The sequence below is a fragment of the Rhodnius prolixus genome, unplaced genomic scaffold (genome assembly GCF_049639745.1).
Source record: "Rhodnius prolixus isolate KJV_2025 unplaced genomic scaffold, Rpr scaffold_5, whole genome shotgun sequence".
NCBI lineage: Eukaryota > Metazoa > Arthropoda > Insecta > Hemiptera > Reduviidae > Rhodnius > Rhodnius prolixus.
In genome coordinates, this window is record NW_027411624.1 from 27,994,851 (window position 1) to 28,008,589 (window position 13,739).

The following is a 13,739-nucleotide window of genomic DNA, read 5'->3' on the forward strand; positions in this document are numbered from 1 at the left end:
GTTTAAAAACTATTTATTTAATACTGGAGTTATTAAAAAACTATATTTTTTGAAAAAATAGTAAAATTTCTCAAAAAAAAAATTTGGCAGTTAATGGGTTAAAATGAAACCATCAGTCCAGTTTTAACCGTTCTCATATTTTAATCATTTGTTGTTAAGTTCACAAATCTGGCCAAAATTTGAAGCATTTTATTCATCTTTTTATTTATTTTTATTTAACTAACAGACATTGAAACGCCTTATTCTAAATAATCATGGAAACATGAAACCGGCTAGTTATTATTTAGCCTTTTAATGGCGTAGATTAGGCGCTAACTTCGGTGAGTTCTTTTGGTAAGTTCTACTGTTTTATGTGAAGGGACTAAGAGAATCTTCCTTCACGGTTTAAACCATGTATTAACCCTTATAATTTGCTTCAGACTTCTTGTATTGTACTTCTTGAAGTATTAAAACATCAAGGGTCGTTTGAAAAGTCCGTGCAAAAATAAAAACTACTTAATTTTTTGGGGTAAACCTTTTTTATTTTCCAACATAGTCTCCTTTTAGGCTTATACACTTCGTCCAACGCTGCTCTAGTTTGTTGATCCCTTCCGAATAATAGGATTTGTCCAAGTCTGAAAAATAGCCATTCGTTTCTGCAATCACCTCCTCGTTTGAATAAAATCTTTTTCCCGCCAGCCATTTCTTCATATTTGGGAACAAATAGTAGTCCGAGGGAGCCAAGTCTGGAGAATAGGGAGGATGTGAAACGAGTTGGAACCCTATTTCCATTAATTTTGCGACCACAACTGCTGAGGTGTGAGCTAGTGCGTTTTCGTGATGGAAAAGGACTTTTTTGTGGGCCAATCGTGGGCGTTTTTCTTGCAGCTCGGTTTTCAAACGGTCCAATAACGATGAATAATATGCACCTGTAATAGTTTTACCCTTTTCCAGATAGTCGATGAGCATTATTCCTTGCGAATCCCAAAAGACAGTCGCCATAATCTTTCCGGCCGAAGGAACGGTCTTCGCCTTTTTTGGCGCAGATTCCCCCTTGGTAACCCATTGTTTAGATTGTTCTTTGGTCTCAGGAGTGTAGTGATGTATCCATGTTTCATCCACAGTGACGAAACGACGCTTAAAGTCCTGCGGATTCTTCTGGAACAACTGCAAACCGTCCTTGCAACACTTCACACGATTTCATTTTTGGTCAAGCGTGAGCAATCGCGGCACCCATCTTGCGGATAGCTTTGTCATGTCCAAATGTTGATGCAAAATATTATGTTCCCGTTCATTCGAGTTGCCCACAGCACTAGCAATATAGAACCTTTTTTTCAGTGCAATAACGATCTCCGGACAATGTTCTTTTATATTACCAACAACACCATTTTCTGCAGCTTCTACTACAGCTTGTCATAAAAATCTGTTGGGTTAGCGACCTTTGCATGTCCTATCTAGCCTTACTATCAAAGTCTCATTTCTAATTACCAGGAATTTTTAAACCAATACTTTGCAGCTCAACTTTAAACTTTTTTTTTGTTTTTAATTGTGCGTTAATATCGCTTGAATATTCAAAATTTAGTTCGCTCATTTTCTAATTAAAATTTACTATATCAGTTCGTTCTAACAATAACTAATAATAATTTGACTCGTGCTACTTATTAGTGGATGAAATTTGCCATTATTTTTCATTTTAACATTATCTTTGTAATAGTTACCACAAATTCTTGTAAGTCGTGTAAACATAGGGGCTAAAGACAGCGATATGTAGAGGGTGTTGCTACAAATATCAGGGAATATAGTTTAGATACTAGAGTACATATTGTTGATAACAGATATCGTGCAGGGTCAGTTGTATATGTGGTTATCGTCATACTCCTTTACATTATATGTTTACTCGTATATTATATTCTTATTTTTTTAATGAAATTATAAATAGAATTCATGTAAAGATAATATTTTTATTTTTACTAGTTTTATTTATATACTATATTTACACATTACCTTGGACTTTTATAACTGTTAAAAAATGAACTAACTCATCGTCCAAACATCATGTTTTCTACTTCTTCTCAGTTAGAGAAGTGTTACAAACGTGACAAATTTTCGAATTGAAGAATTAAGTTGCAAAATGATTTAGCTCTCATGTTCTGAATTTTTGAATAGAATATCTCAGAAACTAAAAATTCAGGAACTCATTCTTGGTATTCAGTTTTGTTTGGGATTGATACCGCTTCTGAACTAAAATAATTGAATAAGTTTCTTTATTTCTAAGCACTTTGTAACTTAGTTAATTTAGTTTTCTGCGAATGTGAAAAGCCCAACTTAACTCATCGTCAAACTTCTTTAAAATATATGTTTGAACAATTAATTGTAAATCAATAGGACATGGCAGTAATAAACTAACATTTCAAAATTAATAAATAATTAACCTGGCATGCTGTGAGGTAATCACGTCACTATTGGCGTTCGGACGTTGTTTTTTCGTTAAATGTAACACATCCGTTACCTTAGCACTGATCTCTGAGGTCTTTTTTAAGAAAAAATCTGTGGGACCGTCACAACAATCTAGTACTCGATCAAGGGGGATCATGATCGTTCTGAGTACAATTGAATAAACAGAAATATTGAAAATTGTCCATGGATAGTTATAGTGCAATCTAACAGTTTTGGTGCAGTCTATTCAATTAAAATTGTGCAACAGTAATTATGTCATTATTAGCCATGAAAATAACCTAGTCCCTAGGATTGTTGTAAGCTTGGCAAAATATGTATTAAATCAAATAGACTAAAAATGGCAACAATTTCTCCTCCATTCATACCAACTTGAAAAGCAGCAGTTTTAGCTATTAACACGAAAACCTAAATTTGGCAAATGTATGTATTTACCTGCAGAGATGGCACTGTGCCATACTTGGCAGGAGTATACGTACTGTTTACTCAAATAACAACAGTAATCTACAATTTAATTTTTTATATTCTTTTTGCTCAGAGAGTGCTTTTATTAGAGAGAAATTGTTATATTCAATTACTTCGAATTAAGACTTTTTAATTAATAGTTGAATATTAATTTGAACATTAAATTGAGCTTAAAAAACTCTTTTTACTGAACCTTTTACCTCTCGTTTATTTTTTTTTTTTATGATTTAAGGCGCGTCAACATCTAAGGTTATTGGCGCCCGGAGCTTTTTTTTCAGTGTACTGCCGGCCTCCGGACAGTGTTCTCTCGTTACAGACAACACTGTCCATCACCGGACAGTGAGCTGTACGAAGCTCCTAGGAAGAGAAAAATGTAAGGGTCAGCAGCTGGATTCGAACCCGGGACCTCCGCGTGGGAGTCCAGTATGCTAACCTCATAGCTAATCCCCTCCTTGTTACGTTTATCTTTAAGAATATGACTTCAGTAAAAAAAAAAAAAAAAATCTAAAAAATCATTTAAAAAATTTATTTTTTTTGATGACGAATAAATTCCACAATCTGAGAGGGTTCTAAGGAGGAGGGTATGCTCTTGGTAATTTCTTAGATGTATTTATCTTTAAGGCATTGTACTCAGGAGGTGAAATGGAATTTCTCCCAATAGAATCTGCAAGTACCTTCGTTTACTTAGACCTAACTTCTATAATATAATTTCAGACTTTCTTAGATATTTTTAAAGCTAATCTTTCGGAGCTTTATAGTTATGTGTGTGATGTTAAAAAGAGCCACAAAATAATTTCGGAGATATTTGGATTACAATGTAACCGTAACCTGTCATTCAAGTACTGCTGATAAATAACATGTAATATCACATCAGTATTAAGTGGCCATTGTTACATTTCCATTTTTATGTAGCCAATTTGCAGAATCGTATTTTATAAGTGCAGCAAGAAAAGTGGTGTGCACTTTTCAGATCAGAATATTTTCCTTTTTTTTCTTAATTAATTGTTTTTAACCACAACAATAAATAAAATTAATGACAATGAATGTCTCCTTGGTTAACCGAAGCCACAACAAATCGATCTATTACAAATATAGAACTATCTTACTATAGTTCATTTGGACTACAACTACCCTGTACTTAACTTATATCCCCGTCAAGTGTTTCTTTCTTGGCTGAGTTTAGTTTCTTTTTATTTGTATTATTTTAACTGGTTTTTAAAACTAAAGTTATGACTGGTACTACCCAAACTGGTACTCCATCAAACGATGATCGAGTGACACAACAAGACAGGTGAGCTTCATAAAATACCAATATAAAGTAATTCATTAGTTAAACGTTTAGATCGCAGCACTTGACCATTGTTTCACTTGAGACTTATTTTGGCCAACTTTTATTTTATTGTTATGATTTATAGTTTATATATTTTTTTTTTCATTAGTGACTTTTTATAATGCATTAATTTATAATTTTATTTATTCATTTCTACACCTTTTTGAAATTTTTTGAACCTGTGTTGAAAATACTTTTCCTTGATTTAATTTCAATACTGATCACTTAGGAGGAGCAATTGGCTTACAGGAGCCTCTAGTATTATCACAAATTCACACCTTTTAAAAATTACTTACGAGGGTCGTTTGAAAAGTCCGTGCAAAGTCAGAGAGATAGCACTACTGGCGCGTATCGAGGTTATGTTTAGTTAGTAGCATCTCTTGGAAGAACACACACCAAGTTTCAGCCAGATCGGTCTATTTCTTTGTGTTTGGCATTCGTTTGAATCGAGGAAGTCGAGTGATTTTCAAAAAAATGGACGAAAAAGAATTTCGTGTGTTGATTAAACACTACTTTATGAAAGGCAAAACGCCTCAGGAGACTAAAGAGAAGCTTGATAAACATTATGGTGACTTTGCACCTTCGATTAGAACAGTTTATAAGTGGTTTCAAAATTTTCGGAGTGGCCATATGGGCACAAGTGACGCTGAACATTCTGGACGCCCTGTTGAGGTTACTACTCCAGAAATCATTGATAAAATCCATGATATGGTGATGGATGACAGAAGAGTGAAGGTACGTGAGATTGCTAGTGCTGTGGGCATCTCGAATGAACGGGTACATAATATTTTGCATCAACATTTGGACATGACAAAGCTATCCGCAAGATGGGTGCCGCGATTGCTCACGCTTGACCAAAAACGAAATCGTGTGAAGTGTTGCAAGGACGGTTTGCAGCTGTTCCAGAAGAATCCGCAGGACTTTAAGCGTCGTTTCGTCACTGTGGTGGATGAAACATGGATACATCACTACACTCCTGAAACCAAAGAACAATCTAAACAATGGGTTACCAAGGGGGAATCTGCGCCAAAAAAGGCGAAGACCGTTCCTTCGGCCGGAAAGATTATGGCGACTGTCTTTTGGGATTCGCAAGGAATAATCCTCATCGACTATCTGGAAAAGGGTAAAACTATTACAGGTGCATATTATTCATCGTTATTGGACCGTTTGAAAACCGAGCTGCAAGAAAAACGCCCACGATTGGCCCACAAAAAAGTCCTTTTCCATCACGACAACGCACCAGCTCACGCCTCAGCAGTTGTGGTCGCAAAATTAATGGAAATAGGGTTCCAACTAGTTTCACGTCCCCCCTATTCTCCAGACTTGGCTCCCTCGGACTACTATTTGTTCCCCAATATGAAGAAATGGCTGGCGGGAAAAAGATTTTATTCAAACGAGGAGGTGATTGCAGAAACGAATGGCTATTTTTCAGACTTGGACAAATCCTATTATTCGGAAGGGATCAACAAACTAGAGCAGCGTTGGACGAAGTGTATAAGCCTAAAAGGAGACTATGTTGAAAAATAAAAAAGGTTTACCCCAAAAAATTAAGTAGTTTTTATTTTTGCACGGACTTTTCAAACGACCCTCGTACGTACGAAACATTATGTATGTAAGTGTTAATTGAAGCAATACTTTTATAAGTTTTAAACAAAGTATTAAGCAATTATCTTATTGATATTATCTATTAATTATTTATTCCTTTGTTTTCTAAATAGCAATCTGTAATTTCATTTAAGACAATCTTGTTCGACTCGCCTCTGTTCTCATTCATATAGCGTATCGTTCTTGATTCTTTTTAAATATTGAGAATGTTTATGTGTGACGAGCAACATGAAGATCTCCAGAGAGAGAACTGCTAATATTAGTAAAGTTTACATCGATATGTATCACCGTTATTTCCAACACCTGAAATTGTTATTTGCCCATAAGCCACCTGAATAATTGGCTCATCTCCATTTTACGTTTCTTTATTATTTATGTAATATAACGTGTGCATGTGTGTGTGAGTGAGAGAGAAATAGAAAGAGAGTGATTGGGAATGATGAGAGAAAAGAGTCAGAGCCTATAAACAAATTGCCAGCAGAACTCAAAATATAAATAATCGCTACATACAAAATTAGTGTTGGATACAATCTGATGATTACAATCATATTATGTCACAATAGTTGGCAGTGTCTATTAGGATTCTTTTTTGCTAAAAATTCGTTGATAAAATATTTTTTAAAAAATAATTTATAAGCTTAACTAGTAAGGCAGATTTTTTAGTAATTGAAGCCTTTTTTGGTGATTATACTGTCTATTTCCTCAGTTGAAAGGTTATGAATCCCAGGTTATGAATGTATTTTAACTTCATCTTTGTTTTTATCCGTCATAGTACGCATGTTTATTTATCTATCCCTGACTGGTTTTGAACTTTCATCTGTCATCGTAGGTAGATTAATTATTAGTTTGGTGCAGGAAATTCGATTTTGTTTAAGTTTCCTTCTGATTAACTAAGTTAACACTAACTAATCATAATTGAAATCCAATTTTTTTACACGAACTGTTTAATCTAACTCAATATTATAGATGAAAGTTCGAAACCAGGGATTCAATAAACATTGTGCACTGTGGATGGTTAAAATCAAAGTTATTATGCAGTACTGCGGACCTAACCACATTTTGTAATAATGTTACTTATTACTATCTAAACAACTACATTATTATTCTATTTTGAATGTGAAACAAACTATTTTATGAGAAACTATTTAAGTAGTTGTTTATCTTTTTAGGAATTTGGTGTTAAAAATTGGTAGAAGTCAGGATTGGTTGTAGACATGAAGACTGCAAGCTGAGAAATATATAATGTATTTCAGGTCGTTTGTTGCTTTTCCTTGAATTAGATATCTGCCTTAAGTATGTGAATTCTCATTTGCATTCCCTTTTTTGTTGAACGGAAATGATTAGTTAAAAAATATGAAAAAGAAATGTAGTAGATAAAATTGCTAGATAAGTATATGTTTCTATATACATATGTGCAGGGAATGACAACATTGCAAAGAATGTTTTAATACGCCAATATGTAAAGTTTGCTGTAATTACTGTGATTCACTCGCTCTTAGAAGTGGTCAATAATTGGAACTTCTCTGTTGCTGGGCAGTTCTTAGTGAACTAATTTATTATTTTTTTTAGATAGCCGGTTGTGTATAATGATGTTGAGAATGGATGGCATATATTTAACAATTTTGAGCATTTAGAAATTTGTTATCGTGCTGGAGAGTTAGAACTACGTATAACATTACAATAAGGAAAAAACCAAACATCTTCATATCTTTTTTTTTCCTGATACTCAGAATTATTAAAAATAGTTTTATTGAATATTTCTCTATTCTCTTTGTTGCCCCAACTAACACTAAATTTCATAAACGAAACATTTTATTGGCTCGTAGGCTCGCAATGGCGCCTCGATCAGAAAAATAAAAAGCTTAACTCTCCTAAATCTGAACAGAAATATGCATCCAACTGCTGACTGCATTCTAACATGATTCTCTAATCTAAAAATAGTACACAAGTCTCTAGATTAAGGTAGATTTCATGGGTGTTGTCTTAAACTATTCCATTACTAAGGATAAGTTGCGGTAATCCAATTTCAATAGGGACTCCTGGTTGATGGTCTGAGTTTTTGTTCAACAAAGAGCCGAACTCTCAGCCATTAATACCCCCCTTCACACTGACAGCAAATATTCAAATAGGTGTACAGTTGGTGTAGAGTGATGTCTGACAAACTTACACAGGCTAACCGTTGACAGGTCCATTGCGTTGGCATGATTAACTCAGTTCGCAATGGTCTTCTAGGAGTCTTAGGAATGTCTGAATGAGTCACTTAACGCGATTGGCTAATAATGAAGTTTTTATGCCTGCCTCTAGTCTGAGGATTATCCCAACGATGTATTTTTTTGTCTTTGACAGCTAGTATTTCCGTACTTTGTTCTGCACTACTGCGGCAATTGTGGTTTGGCTTAACTTCATAGGGCTTGACCAGTTCTAGGGCCGCCTGAATTTACGCCTCCAGAATTAATTATCCTTCTCTTATAATCTCAACAGACCAATAGTATTGCAAATGGTTGTGCCTGAAAAGTCAGTTTTCTTGACTTACTGCAGGTCACATTCCTCGGAGTAGCACCGTTTTTCCTTGTTCCGATTCTGAAGAAAGACTGAAGTTTTGACCGAGGATTATTAATGACGTGTCAGTTTTTTTTTGCTTTTTTTTTTTAGGCATTGGCTTTCGCCATACAGCCAGCATCGTCTAGGTGCTTATCACTAGAATATCACTCACTCTCCAGTCTTACTTATAAATACATTCGCTTCACACATTCATCCCTCTTCTATATACAACTATTTACAGAAACTACAGCTAATGGATGGATCAGTACTCTATATTCCTGCCATCCTTATAGCTTAACCGAAATTAAAATCACCGTAATCCTTCTCTAATCATTTTCTTCCATTCATTCTATAACTTTTAAATACATTCATATTTCATTGCTAGCTCTGCTTAGACTTAAGCACATATATGTTGGTGGAGAATATTATGTCTTCGTAGCGAAATGGTGCATCTAAGTACCTGTATATGTCGTCAAACATTCGTTTCCTTTCCACCCCATAACGTGGACATATCATTTATTACATGTTTGAAGTTCTCCTCCTCATTGCAATCTACGCAAAGAGGAGAGGACCTTTTGTTGATCCTGTGAAGATACGATCCACACACTGCGTGGTTCGCTCTCAGCCTGCTTATTGTCATAACAACCCATTTACTAGTGACAGTTCGCTTAAACCATGGTTGTCTAGGTAACTGATCTGCCATAGTTTTATAGAATCTCCTTTTATTACCATTACTGTAATCTGTCTGCCATTTTTGTAGTGCTGCTTCAGTTATTTATGTTTTTGTTTTATAAGAAAGTTATTATCCTAAATTAAGGGATAGTTTTGAAATTTAATTGAATGGATTTACTCCTTAAATCAATCCGCCATCCGAAAATTTTTGACGCGCTCCTGTTATTAATAAGTCGGAACTTAGAACTTTTGAGTTCTTCGCCACATTTCATTAGAAGAAGTAATTAACAAATTTTTCTGAATGTGTTTTGACCTTAAATAATAACGAATACTTGATGTTTTGAAAACTATAATTTAATGCGTTATAACTTTTCAGAAATAATAGCATCAAAACATGCCATCACGAGTCATGCGTGTAGTCATCAATGAAAGCAAAACAGTAAGCAGTACTGTTCGGTAACTGTAACGTCATTTATTGTTGAATGGTGTGACATCATTTAAAAAAAGAAAAATAGGTAATTTAAAAATACATTTTTCTTTCCAAGGAAATAGCAGAAATCTGGCGAGTTGTTTACTTTTTTGTCACTATTCTTGTTGATTATCTTGACAAATGTTTTATCAGTTGATGGAGGAGGATGTCTCTTTCTGGAGGCATTTAGGGGAAGGTGTTGGTTTCAAGTAGTGGTTATCCACAACTGTGCCAGCTCTTCAGCCATCCAGCGGGTTGTCTTGGAAGTCTGCATTATCCCAGTTTCTTTTCATTTGGGAGAGCTTTCTTCTGAATATCTTGAAAAGTTATTGAAAAGAAAAAAAGGTTTAGCGAGTGGAGGTCCTTAACCGCTGGCACCCTCCTCCTTTTAAACCTATCCTGGGAAGCTTAAGGGAGTGGTCAAGCCCAACTGCTCTTTTCTAGGGTTTGCTTGGAGACCCAGGGCAGTTAGCAGGTGTTAGTGAGCTACACACCATATCTAATAACATTTCTTCAATTCATTTTAATTTATAGTACCAAATTTTTGGGCTTTAATTTTGTGATAACAATAGTATCCTTCACTTTTATTATACGAGGGTCGAAATCGTGTGAAGTGTTGCAAGAACGGTTTGCAGCTGTTCCAGAAGAATCCGCAGGACTTTAAGCGTCGTTTTGTCACTGTGGATGAAACATGGATACATCACTACACTCCTGAGACCAAAGAACAATCTAATCATTGGGTTACCAAGGGGGAATCTGCGCCAAAAAAGGCGAAGACCTCTCCTACGGCCGGAAAGATTATGGCGACTGTCTTTTGGGATTTGCAAGGAATAATACTCATCGACTATCTGGAAAAGGGTAAAACTATTACAGGTGCATATTATTCATCGTTATTGGACCGTTTGAAAACCGAGCTGCAAGAAAAACGCCCACGATTGGCCCACAAAAAAGTCCTTTTCCATCACGACAACGCACCAGCTCACACCTGAGCAGTTGTGGTCGCAAAATTAATGGAAATAGGGTTCCAACTCGTTTCACATCCCCCCTATTCTCCAGACTTGGCTCCCTCGGACTACTATTTGTTCCCCAATATGAAGAAATGGCTGGCGGGAAAAAGATTTTATTCAAACGAGGAGGTGATTGCAGAAACGAATGGTTATTTTTCAGACTTGGACAAATCCTATTATTCGGAAGAGATCAACAAACTAGAGCAGCGTTGGACGAAGTGTACAAGCCTAAAAGGAGACTATGTTGAAAAATAAAAAAGGTTTACCCCAAAAAATTAAGTAGTTTTTATTTTTACACGGACTTTTCAAACGACCCTCATATATATAATTCGTTATTCGGTAAAAACGTAACACTTTTACATACAATACAGAAATAGCATGGCTACAAGCCGTCTGCTGGAGCTGCCGCATGATTAAATTAAATAATAGCACTTTTAAATAATGAAAAAAATAAGAATTAAATAAATAAAACTAAAATAAAATTACACAATATTATGAATCATATCCCATATGTGATATATTAGAACCTAGATATTCTGTAAGGAAAATTGGATAATGTTGGACAGGTAATAAGAAAATGAAAAAGATCCTCAGAATCCTGCAAGCACAAAGGACTAATCTCAGTCTCTGGATCCTTCATAAGCCAAGGGACCTTGTTCAACGCCAATAATTCCCCTCTAAGTCTAACCATCCACTTTAAATCGTCAAACTTTAGTTTTACGTACTTATTACTAATAATTTGTCCAAATTGAGGTTTAATAACCATCAGCGTTCTGAATAATAAAAACCGTTCAGTATCTCTTGCTCTTTTCAGAGAGTCTTCACGGAAAAAAAGCTTTCATTTTTATTATTATATCCGAGTGCTGTTTAGGCCACTTTTATTATTTTATTTGGAAATAGTTTATCTCGAGATCTGAATCATTAGATCATTTTTTTTAGAATGGCTAGTTTTGCTGAGATTGATGGAAACACTATCTGCTTATTTACAATTATGGTTGTTACGCCCTAAAACTTTTCAAGTACTTTCAAATATTTGTTCCCCTTTTAATTTTTCGTTAATATCAAAGTAGCGAGATGTTTATTAAAATATGTAGGCCGGCCACCACCTCGTACGAACTACACTTCTGGAGAGCACCTTACACACACTCAAGCACACACTCACAGAGAGATAAGACAACTAAACTACTTAAACAAAGCTATAATAACAATAAGTCGGATAAAGTTACTTAACAAAATATTTAATATATGAATGAACATATATACGCCGCATGGGCCGCAGACAAGAAAAGTCGCAAGTCAGCAAGAGGGAAACTGGCTTTTCTACGAATTTGCAATCCTTGTCTGTATTCCAGCAAGTGCCAACTCTAACTGACAAAATCCTAAATAAAATCATTTTTCACACCAAATCCACAGCTGTGGTTAATAAACATAGCAACTACTTTCAAAGCACTGTTACATTACTCCCCCCTTTGGATAAAAGTGGAGTTACTACTAAAACTCCACTTTTCCAGCTCCGGGGAGATAGTTGATACTGCACCCTTATTCCGCTTCATATTGGCAGCCTTGAATGTTGATGGTCCATGAGTCCGCAGTTACTGAAATGTGGGTGTATCCCATTGGTGAGAATGTTGCCACCTCTTGAACTCTTAACATCTGGGGAAGCTATCGCGCCGAGGGCTCCTCTTGTCTTCCTTTTCCTCACACAGCCTCCAACGCTACTCCTCCCCTCGGTTACGTTTGCCGGGTGAGCCTCTTTCTTCCTAGGCGGTGCCTCGACGATCTCCTTGCCTATGTTTGCTGACTACATAAGGCAATCTTCAGCCCTATGATCTCTTCTCAAGGACACTCCTCTTTTAAATGGCTGGCTGCTTCGGAAATGGGCTGGATTTCCGAGTTGGCCTACCCAAAATCTCTCTTTGCTGGTATTCAGCTCGTAAAACATTCATTTTGATATTAGTTTGTCGGTCCTCTCATTTTCCCACAGTCATTTCTCTGTCCACATCCCCACCGCCGCACACGCCCATCCATATACTACTCATGTGAGCCCGAGTTATCACTACTAATAATTTGATTTTGTTTTACCAGTTAATGTCCAAATAGTTTAGTAGTCAATCATAGGTTTGAGAATAAATTCAGGTAGTTGGCCTTTATTCGTCCTCCATGCACTCTCGACGACGCCTCGGCCGTAGATTGATTCTAACTTCCCTAGGAATGGTGTTAGATTCCAGCTCGCTCTCCCGCCCACGTAACAAATGCATGGTTGTTACGCCCTAAAACTTTTCAAGTACTTTCAAATATTTGTTCCCCTTTTAATTTTTCGTTAATATCAAAGTAGCGAGATGTTTATTAAAATATGTCAGTATTCTAATAATAATAATAATAAAAAAAGTATAAATATAGTATTATATAATATATAGTATAATATAAAAGTATTATTATTATTTTATTTTACTTTTTTCTAACAACAAATATCGATATTTTGGATGCATTTCCAGACTATTGACTATACTTGTAGAGCACAATGAACGCATTCAATATATAGACTAGGTTTGTGGCAATGTAAATGGTAAGTTAACTTGTTTTGAATAAGGGAACGAATGGCCATATTCCTGCATCCCACCTCAAACCTTGCATATATTACGTACGTACATTGTTGTATTGAGAGGTTGATATGGCGGCTTGCAAATGTGTATTTGTTCTATCCCGCCTACAGATGGCCACGTTTGCCCTTGGCTGTACACATATCGCATAGTTATACCCTACACGCCTATTATTGTAGTCATGCTTCAATTATCTTTCTATTTGTTTTTCCTCATTCTTTCATCTTACAGAACCTATATATCTCCAGTCACTGGAAACAATTTAAATCTGTAACTTAATATTTACTGTAATAAATAAACATAGATCTCCAATTGAGAAGTCTCAAATAACCCAAGGACAACAAAAAATTAAACGTATTCCCTACAGCTTTATGAATAAAGTGAAATAATTGCCTATTTTTTCAGGCGGGGCTTAACGCTTACGTTAACGTGGGGACGGAAGCCCATACTTCTCTAAAAACAAAAAAAAGTAGTAATACGCGGGATTCGAACTGGGGATCTCCGTCATACAAAGTCACGCTCCTGATCACTAGACCAACAACCGCCCTTTGCAGCTTTATGTATTTATTTCTCGCCCTTTTCTTTGTAAACTTAAAATATTTTTAAAATAAGAATTT

At 35.6% G+C, this 13,739-nt stretch overlaps 1 protein-coding gene across 2 annotated transcripts in view; it reads left to right on the forward strand.

The window, feature by feature from the left end:
* Positions 1–13,739, forward strand: part of LOC141458644 (uncharacterized) — a 118,121-nt gene that overhangs the window by 60,895 nt on the left and 43,487 nt on the right. The window lies entirely within an intron of this gene.